Source organism: Neophocaena asiaeorientalis, unplaced genomic scaffold (assembly GCF_003031525.2).
Source record: "Neophocaena asiaeorientalis asiaeorientalis breed wild unplaced genomic scaffold, Neophocaena_asiaeorientalis_V1.1 scaffold168, whole genome shotgun sequence".
NCBI lineage: Eukaryota > Metazoa > Chordata > Mammalia > Artiodactyla > Phocoenidae > Neophocaena > Neophocaena asiaeorientalis.
The window spans coordinates 366,245-378,693 of NW_020175664.1; the positions used below are offsets into that span (position 1 = coordinate 366,245).

At 38.5% G+C, this 12,449-nt stretch overlaps 1 pseudogene; it reads left to right on the forward strand.

Annotated features, from left to right (window-relative positions):
* Positions 1-6,225: 6,225 nt before the first annotated feature.
* Positions 6,226-7,123, forward strand: LOC112390535 (anaphase-promoting complex subunit 13 pseudogene; annotated as a pseudogene).
* Positions 7,124-12,449: the final 5,326 nt, after the last annotated feature.

Genomic DNA, 12,449 nt, shown 5'->3' on the forward strand with positions numbered 1-12,449 from the left:
TTGGTGTATAGGAATGCAAGAGATTTCTGTGCATTAATTTTGTATCCTGCTACTTTACCAAATTCATTGATTAGCTCTAGTAGTTTCTGGCAGCATCTTTAGGATTCTCTATGTATAGTATCAGGTCATCTGCAAACAGTGATAGCTTTACTTCTTTTCTGAGTTGGATTCCTTTTATTTCTTTTTCTTCTCTGATTGCTGTGGCTAAAACTTCCAAAACTATGTTGAATAATAGTGGTGAGAGTGGACATCCTTGTCTTTTTCCTGATCTTAGAGGAAATGGTTTCAGTTTTTCACCATTGAGAATGATGTTGGCTATGGGTTTGTCATATATGGCCTTTATTATTTTGAGGTAAGTTCCCTCTATGCCTACTTTCTGGAGGGTTTTTATCAAAAATGGGTGTTGAATTTTGCCGAAAGCTTTTTCTGCATCTATTGAGATGATCACATGGTTTTTCTGCTTCAATGTTTTAATAGGGTTTATCACATTGATTGATTTGTGTATATTGAAGAATCCTTGCATTCCTGGGATAAACCCCACTTGATCATGGTCATGTACCACAATTTTCATTGCAGCTCTATTTACAATAGCCAGGACATGGAAGCAACCTAAGTGTCTATCAACAGATGAATAGATAAAGAAGATGTGGCACATATATGCAATGGAATATTACTCAGCCATAAAAAGAAACGAAGTTGAGTTATTTGTAGTGAGGTGGATTGACCTAGAGTCTGTCATACAGAGTGAAGTAAGCCAGAAAAAAAAAAAGGTTCTGAAGAACTTAGGGTCAGTACAGGAATAAAGATGCAGATGTAGAGAATGGACCTGAGGACACACGGAGGGGGAAGGGTAATCTGGGACAAAGTGAGAGAGTGGCATGGACATATATACACTACCAAACATAAAATAGATAGCTAGTGGGAAGCAGCTGCATAGCACAGGGAGATCAGCTTGGTGCTCTGTGACTGCCTAGACAGGTGGGATAGGGAGGGTGGGAGGGAGACACAAGAGGGAGGAGATATGGGGATATATGTATATGTATAGCTGATTCACTTTGTTATAAAGCAGAAACTAACACACCATTGTAAAGCAATTATACTCCAATAAAGATGTTAAATAAATAAATAAATTTTTTAAATAAAAACCACATTGATCTCTAAAAAAAGTCCAGGACCTAATGGCTTCACAGGTGAATTCTACTAAATATTTAGAAAAGAGTTAACACCTATCCTTCTGAAACTATTCCAAAATATTGCAGAGGAAGAAACACTGCCAAACTCATTTTATGAGCCCACCATCACGCTAGTAACAAAACCAGACAAAAATACCACAAAAAAAAAAAGAAAAAATTACAGGCCAATATCACTGATGAAAATAGATGCAAAATCCTCAACAAAATACTAGCAAACTATTCCAACAATACATTAAAAGGATCATACACCATGATCAAGTGAGATTTATCCCAGGGATGCAAGGATTCTTCAATATCTGCAAATCAATCAGCGTGATACACCACATTAACAAATTGAAGAATACAAGCCATACGATCATCTCAGTAGATGCAGAAAAAACTTTTGACAAAAATGCAATACCTATTTATGATTTTTTAAAAAACTCTCCAGAAAGTGGGCATAGAAGGAACCTACCTCAATATAATAAAGGTCATATATGACAAACGCACACCTAACATCATACTCAATGATGAAAAGCTGAAAGCATTACTACTAAGATAAGGAACAAGACAAGGATGTCCACTCTTGCCACTCTTATTCAACATAGTTTTGGAAGTCCTGGCCACAGCAATCAGAGAAAGAAAAGAAATAAAAAGGATCCAAGTTGGAAAAAAAGAGTAAAACTGTCACTGTTTGTAGATTACATGATATTATACATAGAAAATTCTAAAGAAGCTACCAGAGAACTACTAGACTTCATCAATGAATATGGTGAAGTGGCAGGATACAAAATTAATATGCAGAAATATCATGCATTCCTATACACTAACAATAAAAGATCAGAAAGAGATATTAAAGAAACAATCCCATTTACCATCACATCAAAAAGAATAAAATACCTAGGAATAAACCTACCTAAGGAAGCAAAAGACCTGTACTCCAAAACCTATAAGACACTGATGAAAGAAATCAAAGATAACACAAAGAGATGAAAAGATATACCATGTTCTTGGACTGGAAGAATCGATATTGTCAAAATGACTACACTGCCCAAGGCAATCTACAGATTCAATACAATCCCTATCAAATTGCCAATGGCATTTTTCACAAAACTAGAACCAAAAATTGTAAAATTTGTATGGAAACACAAAAGACCCTGAATAAACAAAGCAATCTTGAGAAAGAAAAACCAAGCTGGAGGAATCAGCCTCCTTGACTTCAGACTATACTACAAAGCTACAGTCATCAAAACAGTATGGTACCAGCCACCCCCTACCCCAAAAAAAGGAACATAGATCAATGGAACAGTACAGATAGACCAAAAATAAACCTACCCACCTATGGCCAATTAATCTACAACACAGGAAGGAAGAATATACAATGGAAAAAAAGACAGTCTTCAAAAAGTGGTGCTGTCATACAGAGTGAAGTAAGCCAGAAAGAGAAAAACAAATACTGTATGCTAACACATATATATGGAATCTAAAAAAAAAAGGGTCATGAAGAACATAGGGGCAAGACAGAAATAAAGATACAGACCTACTAGAGAATGGACTTGAGGATATGGGGAGGGGGAAGGGTAAGCTGTGACAAAGCGAGAGAGAGGCATGGACATATATACACTACCAAATGTAAAATAGCTAGTGGGAAGCAGCCGCATAGCACAGGAAGATCAGCTCAGTGCCTTGTGACCACCTAGAGGGGTGGGATAGGGAGGGTGGGAGGGAGGGAGATGCAAGAGGGAAAAGATATGAGGATATATGTATACTGATTCACTTTGTTATAAAGCAGAAACTAACACACCATTGTAAAGCAATTATACTCCAATAAAAATGTTTTTTAAAAAGTGGTGCTGGGAAAACTGGACAGCTATATGTAAAAAAATGAAATTAGAACATTCTAACACCATACACAAAAATAAACTCAAAATGGATTAAAGAACTAAATGTAAGACCTAATATTATAAAACTCCTAGAGGAAAATACAGGGAGGACACTCTTTGACATAAATTGCAGCAATATCTTTCTGGATCTATCTCCTGGACTAATGAAAATAAAAGCAAAAATAAACAAATGGGACCTAATGAAACTTAAAAGCTTTTGCACAGCAAAGAAAACCATAAACAAAAAGACAACCTGTGGAATGGGAGAAAATATTTGCAAATGAAGCAACTGACAAGAAATTAATCTCTGAAATATACAAATAGTTCATACAACTCACTATCAAAACAAACAATCCAATCAAAAAATGGGCAAAAGATCTAAATAGACATTTCTCCAAAGAAGACATACAGATGGCCAAAAAGCACATGAAAAGATGCTCAACATTGCTAATTATTATAGAAATGCAAATCAAAACTATAATGAGGTATTACCTCACACCAATCAGAATGGTTGGACTTCCCTGGTGGCGCAGTGGTTGAGAGTCCCCCTGCCAATGCAGGGGACGCAGATTCATGCCCCAGTCCGGGAAGACCCCACATGCCGTGAAGCGGCTGGGCCCGTGAGCCATGGCTGCTGAGCCTGCGCGTCTGGAGCCTGTGCTCCACAACAGGAGAGGCCACAGCAGTGAGAGGCCCACGTACCGAAAAAAAAAAAAAAATCAGAATGGTCATCATCAAAAAGTCTACAAATAATAAACATTGGAGATGGTGTGGAAAAAACAGAACCCTCCTACACTGTTTGGTGGGAATGTAAATTGGTGCAGCCACTGTGGAAAATAGTATGGAGACTCCTTGAAAAACCAAATATAGAACTACCATAATGATCCAGCAATCCCATTCCTGGGCATATATCCCGAGAAAATCATAATTCGAAAAGATACATGCACCCCAATGCTCATTGCAGCCATTATTTACAATAGCCAAGACATGCAAGCAGCCTAAATGTCTATCAACAGATGAATGGATAAATAAGTGAATATATATATATATATATATGTATGTATATGTATATGTAATGGAATACTACTCAGCCATGAAAGAATGAAATAATGCCATTTACAGCAACATTGTTGGACCTAGAAATTAACACACTATGTGAAGTAAGTCAGACAGAGAAAGACAAATACCATATGATATCACTTATCTGTGTAATCTAAAAAAATGATACAAACAGATTTCCCTGGCGGTCCAGTGGTTAAGACTCCTCACTCCCAATGCAGGGGGCACAGGTTCGATCCCTGGTGGGGGAAGATCCTGCATGATGCATGGCGTGGCAAAAAAATGGAATGGAATGAAAAGGAATGAAATCTTATTTACAAAACAGAAACAGACTCACAGACATAGAAAACAAACTTATGGTTACCAAAGGGGAAAGGCAGGGGGAAGGATAAATTAGGAATTTGGGAGTAACAAATACACACTATTATATATAAAATAGATAAACAACAAGGACTTATTGTATAGCACAGGGAACTATACTCAATATTTTATAATTACCTATATGGGAAAATCATCTGAAAAAGAACATACATATCTATCTCTGAATTACTTTGCTGTACACCTGAAACTAACACAACATTGTAAATTAACTATACCTCAATTTAAAAATTAAAATAAAAAATGATAATAATATAAATTCAGCAATAAATAGATGTTAAATTAAGACTATTTCTGTAACTGCTCACCAAGGCAGAATAAAACAAATATTGCTCGTTAACCAAGAAGAGAAATAAATTAAGTCATTAATGCAATAAGGTAATAATTAAAAGACACAGACATAATTTTATTGGCAGGAGACACATGGGAGATTCAAATTTGAATTAAACACCACACTATCTTAAGAATACTGAATTTAAAATTATCATTTATATTCATGAAATATAGGTAAAAACAAAAATGCAATTAACTAACTTCAGGGAACCTATCATAGAAAAAAAAGAAAATTGTTATGAAATTGCTAAACAAGAATAAGACAAATTTTATCCCCCCAGTTCTGAATATAATATACATGTACTATTAAAAAACAATCCTTCTAAATAAGTATATTTCCAACTGTGACAGGGCACCCATTAAAGCAACCATTTTGAGTCACTGGTATGTGTTGCAAGGCAGGAGAATTTCATGGAAAATGCATTACAATCATTTATTAAAAGTCTTTAATGAAAAATTTGAATGAATTATTATTTAAGTGACAGTAGAGAAATTTATATTATTAATATATTGTTGCTATACATACACAATATCAAGTCTGTAAACCATTCTTTAGAAAAAAAATAAAACCTTATTTATAAATAAAAGAACATGAAAGTTGTAAAATATGCAAAGAATCACTGATACATAAAATAAACTGTTGTGATTAAATTATACCATGATTCTCACACAGTGAGAAAAGCAAATGAAAAATCTGACTACTTTTTGCTTGAAGTGAACCAAACATTTTCATAAATATGGATACCTACTAATTATCTAACTCACTTCTTTCCAAACATGTTTTTATTTGAGCTCGTTATATTAGATCTTTTGAATGTAAAATCATATATGATTTTGACATAGAACTAATCAGAAAGTGAAAAAATAGGATACAGTACCCATAAGCTTCATACTAAATAAGAGAAACTTATTTAATTTCTTAATAACTATGATATTATAACAATTGAGACTTTAAAATATGGTGGGCAATGTTACAAGTGCCCCTATGGCATTAATATATTTAAGAATTCTATAAGTTAATAGGTATACTAAATTAAAGAATTGGGGCAAATACACTTAAAATGTCTAATGTTCGTTCAAAGTAAAAGAAAATTGGGAAGAGCTAGGTCATGCAAGTCCTCACAGGCCAGGAGGAAGATTTTGGCTCTGTGAATGTGAGGGAAAAATCACTGGAGCTGAAGAATAAATGGGAGATTGTATAACTGATTCACTTTGTTATACAGCAGAAACTAACACACCATTGTAAAGCAATTATACTCCAATAAAGATGTTTAAAAAAAAAAAAAAGAATGGGGCAGGACATGTCCCTCTTTTACAGAAACAGAAATAAACCTAGGGGCGGAAAAAGGCGTTCCAGCTTTGCTACTGTAACTACATGTTTACAGAGCTCCAAAACAGAGATGGATAAAACTGCCCTGCCCCGGGGAACGTACGCACCGCCTGTCTGGGAATACCCTGTGATGGGCAATATCTGGCAAGATCAAAGCTGCAGGAGAACGGACAATGAGGTACAGAGAGATGGAAGGATCTTGGATTTGATTGACGATGCTAGGAGAGAAGACAAGCTGCCTTATGAGGATGTTGCAATACCACTGAATGAGCTTCCTGAACCTGGACAGGACAACGGCGGCACCACAGAATCTGTTAAAGAACAAGAAACGAAGTGGACTGGGACTTCCCTGGTGGCACAGCGGTTAAAAATCTGCCTGCCAATGCAGGGGACACGGGTTCGATCCCTGGTCCAGGAAGATCCCACATGCCACGTAGCGACTAAGCCTGCGTGCCACAACTACTGAGTCCGCATGCCACAAATACTGAAGCCCGTGTGCCACGAGCCCCAACTACTGAAACCCACGTGCCACGAGCCCATGCTCCGCAACAAGAGAAGCCACCGCAATGAGAAGCCCGCGCACCACAACGAAGAGTAGCCTCTGCTCGCCGCAACTAGAGAAAGCCTGCGTGCAGCAATGAAGACCCAACGCAGACAAAAATAAATTTAAAAAAATTTTTAAAAGAAATGAAGTGGGGCTTCCCTGGTGGCGCAGTGGTTGAGAGTCCGCCTGCCGATGCAGGGGACACGGGTTCGTGCCCCGGTCCGGGAAGATCCCACATGCCGCGGAGCGGCTGGGCCCGTGAGCCATGGCCGCTGAGCCTGCGCGTCCGGAGCCTGTGCTCCGCAATGGGAGAGGCCACAGCAGTGAGAGGCCCGCGTACAGAAAAAAAAAAAAAAAAAGAAATGAAGTGGACTGACTTGGCCTTACAGTACTCCATGAGAACGTTCCCCCCATAGGAAACTGATACCTGGTTCATTGTTCATCGACAGACTTTTTTTAAATACACAGATACAAAATGTTTCCTTTCAGTCTCTTAATTTGAATCTTTGAGTGGTAGATCAATGCGCAAAAATGCAATGTGAAAATAACCAGAATGAGAAGCTGATTGTGATTTCTTGGGAATGCAGAATATCTGGCCCTTTAAACCTAAAGTTCTTCACTGACTAGCTTGTGTTTGAACATGATTCATTAAACATTTGCCTTTAACTCTGATTTCGCTTTACTGTCAGAGTTTAACACTTCCCAACTACTTATATGTGTCCTGTGACACAGGTGATTGAAGATATGAGAGGGAAAGGCAAAGAACGACGAAGCCAGACATGAGAATTAACTTCTCATATACCAGCATTCTGAGAGTCATCTGAGTGGGTGTGTGTGGAGTCTGTAGATGTAATGGACATACAGATAGCCCATTCACTGACTACTGGGATTCCTAAGATTCTCCGTGGTATTTTCAAACTTTGGATAAATTTACACATTAAAAGCTGTCTTGGGGCTTCCCTGGTGGCGCAGTGGTTGAGAGTCCGCCTGCCGATGTAGGGGACACGGGTTCGTGCCCTGGTCCGGGAAGATCCCACATGCCGCGGAGCGGCTGGGCCCATGGGCCATGGCCGCTGAGCCTGCGCGGCTGGAGCCTGCGCATCCGGAGCCTGTGCTCCGCAACGGGAGAGGCCACAACAGTGAGAGACCCGCGTACCACACACACACACACACAAAAAAAAAAAAAAAAACTGTCTTGGAAGAAAACCTCTGCTCTCCCTACAACTTCCTTTGGTGCCACTGGAAAGGTGAGATGGACCACTAGTTTTACCCAGTAACAGGATTTCTTATTTTCTCAAAGCCCTTTCAGATATAACTGAAGCACCATGGAGTCAGTATTTAGTTACACATTTGTGAAAGAACTTGTATTTTGGAAAATGCATTGATGGACATTTATCTCCTAGAATTATTTGTCTCTTTTATGTGGTATCTCTCTTGTTCTCTCCCCAGATTATAAACTCTGCGGAAAGAGGCCCTGGCTTTTACTCCTGTATCCCTCATTGAAAAACTGGAGGGCTTCCCTGGTGGCGCAGTTGTTGAGAATATGCCTGCCAAGGCAGGGGACACGAGTTCGAGCCCTGGTCTGGGAAGATCCCACATGCCTCAGAGCAACTAGGCCCGTGAGCCACAACTACTGAGCCTGCGCGTCTGGAGCTTGTGCTCCACAACAAGAGAGGCCGCTACAGTGAGAGGCCCGCGCACCGCGATGAAGAGTGGCCCCCGCTCGCCACAACTAGAGAAAGCCCTTGCATGGAAACGAAGACCCAACACAGCCAAAAATTAAAAAAGAAAAAGAAAAACTGGACACATTGAATAATTGAAATCTCTAAAAAAAATAAATAAAATAAACAAGAAGAAAAGAAAAATGAAAAAAAAGAAATAAGCCTAGGCTTCTCAAAAATAATTCTAGTGAAGCAGATCTTTCCAAACCATATTTTTAAGTCTGGCTTCCTCTGTGATCTTTGGACCTCTCACCTGCATCATCTGCTTCATTCAGTCACACCTAGCCCTGCGATTCTCCTTTTACTCCAAAAAGGGGGCCATTAGGGCCATATGTTCATTAGAAAAATAAACATAATTAGGAGTTTGGGCTTAACATATACACACTACTTATATATAAAATAGATAACGGGGCTTCTCCAGTGGTGCAGTGGTTAAGAATCCACCTGCCAATGCAAGGGACTTGGGTTCGAGCCCTGCTCCAGGAAGATCTCACATGCCACGGAGCAACTAAGCCTGTGCACCACAACTACTGAGCCTGCGCTCTGCAGCCTGTAAGCCACAACTACAGAGCCCGCATGCCACAGCTACTGAAGCCCACGTGCCTACAGCCCATGCTCTGCAACAAGAGAAGCCACTGCAAAGAGAAGCCCTTGCACTGCAACGAAGAGTAGCCCTCGCTCGCCGCAGCTAGAGAAAAGCCTGTGTGCGGCAACGAAGACCCAATGCAGCCAATAAAATAAATCAAATAAATTTTTTTTAAAAAAAGATAAAATAGATAACCAACAAGGACCTACTGCATAGGACTGGAAACTATACTCAATATTTGTAATAACCTATAAGGGAAAACAATCTGAAAAATATATATATGTATGTAAAATTGAATCACTTTGGTGTACACCCGAAACAAACACAACATTGTAAATCAACTGTACCTCAATTAAAAGAAAAAGACATAAGTTTTGCTAGAGATCCTCCATATTCCAATCCAGTATTGTGCCCAGGTGAGAAGAGAAGGCATTGTAAAATGTTAAAATATTCTAGAGATTGATTCCCCAAATACTGTTTTTTGAAAGCACCTTTACTATACCAAGCAACAGTTAAAAATCATATTCTGAGATTCTGTCCAAGTACAAATAAATCAAAAATAAGGGATGAAAATCTGTTTTTAAGATGCAGACAGGACTTCCCTGGTGGCGCGGTGGTTAAGAATCCACCTGCTAATGCAGGACACACGGGTTTGAGCCCTGGTCCAGGAAGATCCCGCATGCCGTGAAGCAACTAAGCCCGTGTGCCACAACTACTGAGTATGTTCTCTGGAGCCTGCGAGCCACAACTACTGAGCCTGTAAGCCACAACTACTGAAGCCTGCATGCCTAGAGCCTGTGGTCCGCAACAAGAGAAGCCACTGCAATGAGAAGCCCGCACACCACAATGAAGAGTAGCCCCCACTCACCGCAACTAGAGAAAGCCCCTGCGCAGCAACGAAGACCCAACGCAGCCAAAAATAAATATAAAATAATAAATTTGTTTAAAAACGCAGACAGCAATATTTATCCATCTATTTATTTGCTGCACCGTGATGCATGTGGGATCTTAGTTCCCCGAGCAGGGATTGAACCTGTGCCCCCTGCAGTGGAAGTGTGGCGTCTTAACCACTGGACTGCCAGGGAAGTCCCGGGCAGCACTATTTTATACCACTGAAAATTTATAGAATTACCATTAATCTAGAGCGAAAGATGCTGATTACCTCAAGAAAGAGGAAGGTTAGAATTATGATGAATCATCATGGAGGCTTTCTGTCTATACCCACAAACTCCCATTTTTTCCTTGAAAGCAGGGATCTGAAACTCTACTGTAGGAAGCAGAAGATTCCAGGAGACATTCTACAAATGAAGGAACCAAAACCCTGTGGGTGAATAAAGAATTCTGGAAGGAAGCTATCCTCACCCAAGGAGACCAGGTTCCTATAGTTCTCTAACATCACATCCCTGTACAACTCCGCTGGAGGGAGTACAGGCATTCCCACTCATCCTGAGAAAATTCTATGGTCACATCTCTGAATGTCAACAGGCCCTAAAATAAAAAGTGCATTTGTTGAGTCACAACAGGAAAGAGTTCATAATTTGGCCCAAGAGAGTATTAAAAGAAGTGGTTTGATTTAGGAGAGTATCTTGATTTATCCAATAAAATAATTTTTACACAGTAATATTCTCTATTGTATTTCTAACTCCAAGAAAAGATGACATACGATCCACAAAACCACTATAGGGACTATAATTATCTGGAAGAGAAATTATAAAATGATGGCATCAACACAGGCATATGCATTTCTGAGTGTTGTACTTTTATTATACAGGATAAATTCTGTATATTTCTCAGTAAATATACATGATGAGTCAGAAGTAAAACTTTCCAATTTTAATGTTTAAACAAGCAAACTGGAGATACTGTTAAAATGCAGAATCTGATCCAGGAATTCTGGGGTGGGGCCTGAGTTCCACATTTTTAACAAGTTCATTTTTCACTAGTGGTGCCAGTGTCTCTGGTCCATGTACCACACATTTTGATAACAAAAAGGTAGAACAGCAAGGTAAGAATTTATAGTTAATCTTGAACTGAAAGTGTTTTATGGATTTTACAGGTCTAATAGAATAGTAAGCATACCAGCAACAACCCTTTGTGAATATTTACTATATACTTTCTAGTTTGTTTTTTTACGTAGCATTGAATGCACCACATAACTAGTTTAAGAAACATGCCATTACTGTTCCTCTTTGCTTCAGCAGATTTGTCAACCATTCAGTAAATGTTAGAGCCTGGGTTTTACTCCAGTTTACCTGAACTAGAAGTTATCTACAAAGAACACAAGTACACAGAGACAATCCTAATGAATGTTTATATCAGCGTCTGTAATTAGGAAGAATAATAGAAATAAGAAAAAAATGGATCAGATAATGTTAACACAATGTACACAGATATACATAAAAATGGCGACTTTGTACATATTAAAAGTTATATAGGAGAAAATATTCATAGCAATGAAATTAGTATTATTTCTTACTGAGTAAATCTTAAATCTATTTGTGGAAGATATCCTTTGTATTTTTAAAATACACTATGATACAAACGTGTACAATGATAAAAAATAAATTAGAGGTATTGGTTCTGAATCTTTTATTTCTTTACAGATCTTTATAATTTGTGCTGAGCTATATTTATGAATATTGACACAGTTGAACATATATTAGTAATACTATCCTCGGAAACTTTTTGGAGAACACAAAGAAATGATAAAGAAGAGTATGTCTGTAACGTGAGCATGGAGTATAATGGAAACTATCTAAACCTAGTCTTGACTGATGAAAACCTCCGCTTACAAAACTCAATATCTCTGCTAAACACAGTGGAGTGCTCACATTTCAAAGCAAACTAGAAGCAAAGAGAAACTAAGAAGAAATGGAGTTGCCACATTAACTGGGACATCCCTCACTAAATCTTTCCAAGACATTTATTAAAGAAAAAAGGGGGAAAATAGGAACTTCATAGTGCAGGAATCTGGCAGAAAACACCTGAATCAGTGATCGGGTATAAGTGGGATAAATTGGTTTCAGGTGACGGAAACGCTCAAGAGGACACATTGTCACTGCTTGGGTATTTTTGGCAAAAATAAGGAAATCTGAAACTATCTTGAAAAAAATGTCAGTTTTATGCAAGTTCAATCCATAAATACCTCCCTTGTTCTGTATTCATAATAGCGCATTTAAATAGTAAGTCTTTGTTACCAATGTAGAGAACAGTCTATAATTTTTTTCAGAACTTTCTAAGGAATTCTGGACCACTAAGATCATACTGTTTATACGTGCATTTTCTTAATCCTGTTCTAAAGAGATGATGTTGCATCCAGATGTAAGGTAACCACTCCACTTTCCCCAAATTCAGTAAGATACCAACACCCAACCCCATCCCAATGGGAATCTGGGGTACTAATGCTTTCCCATGTTCATCTCTCACAAAGGAAATATTTTCAA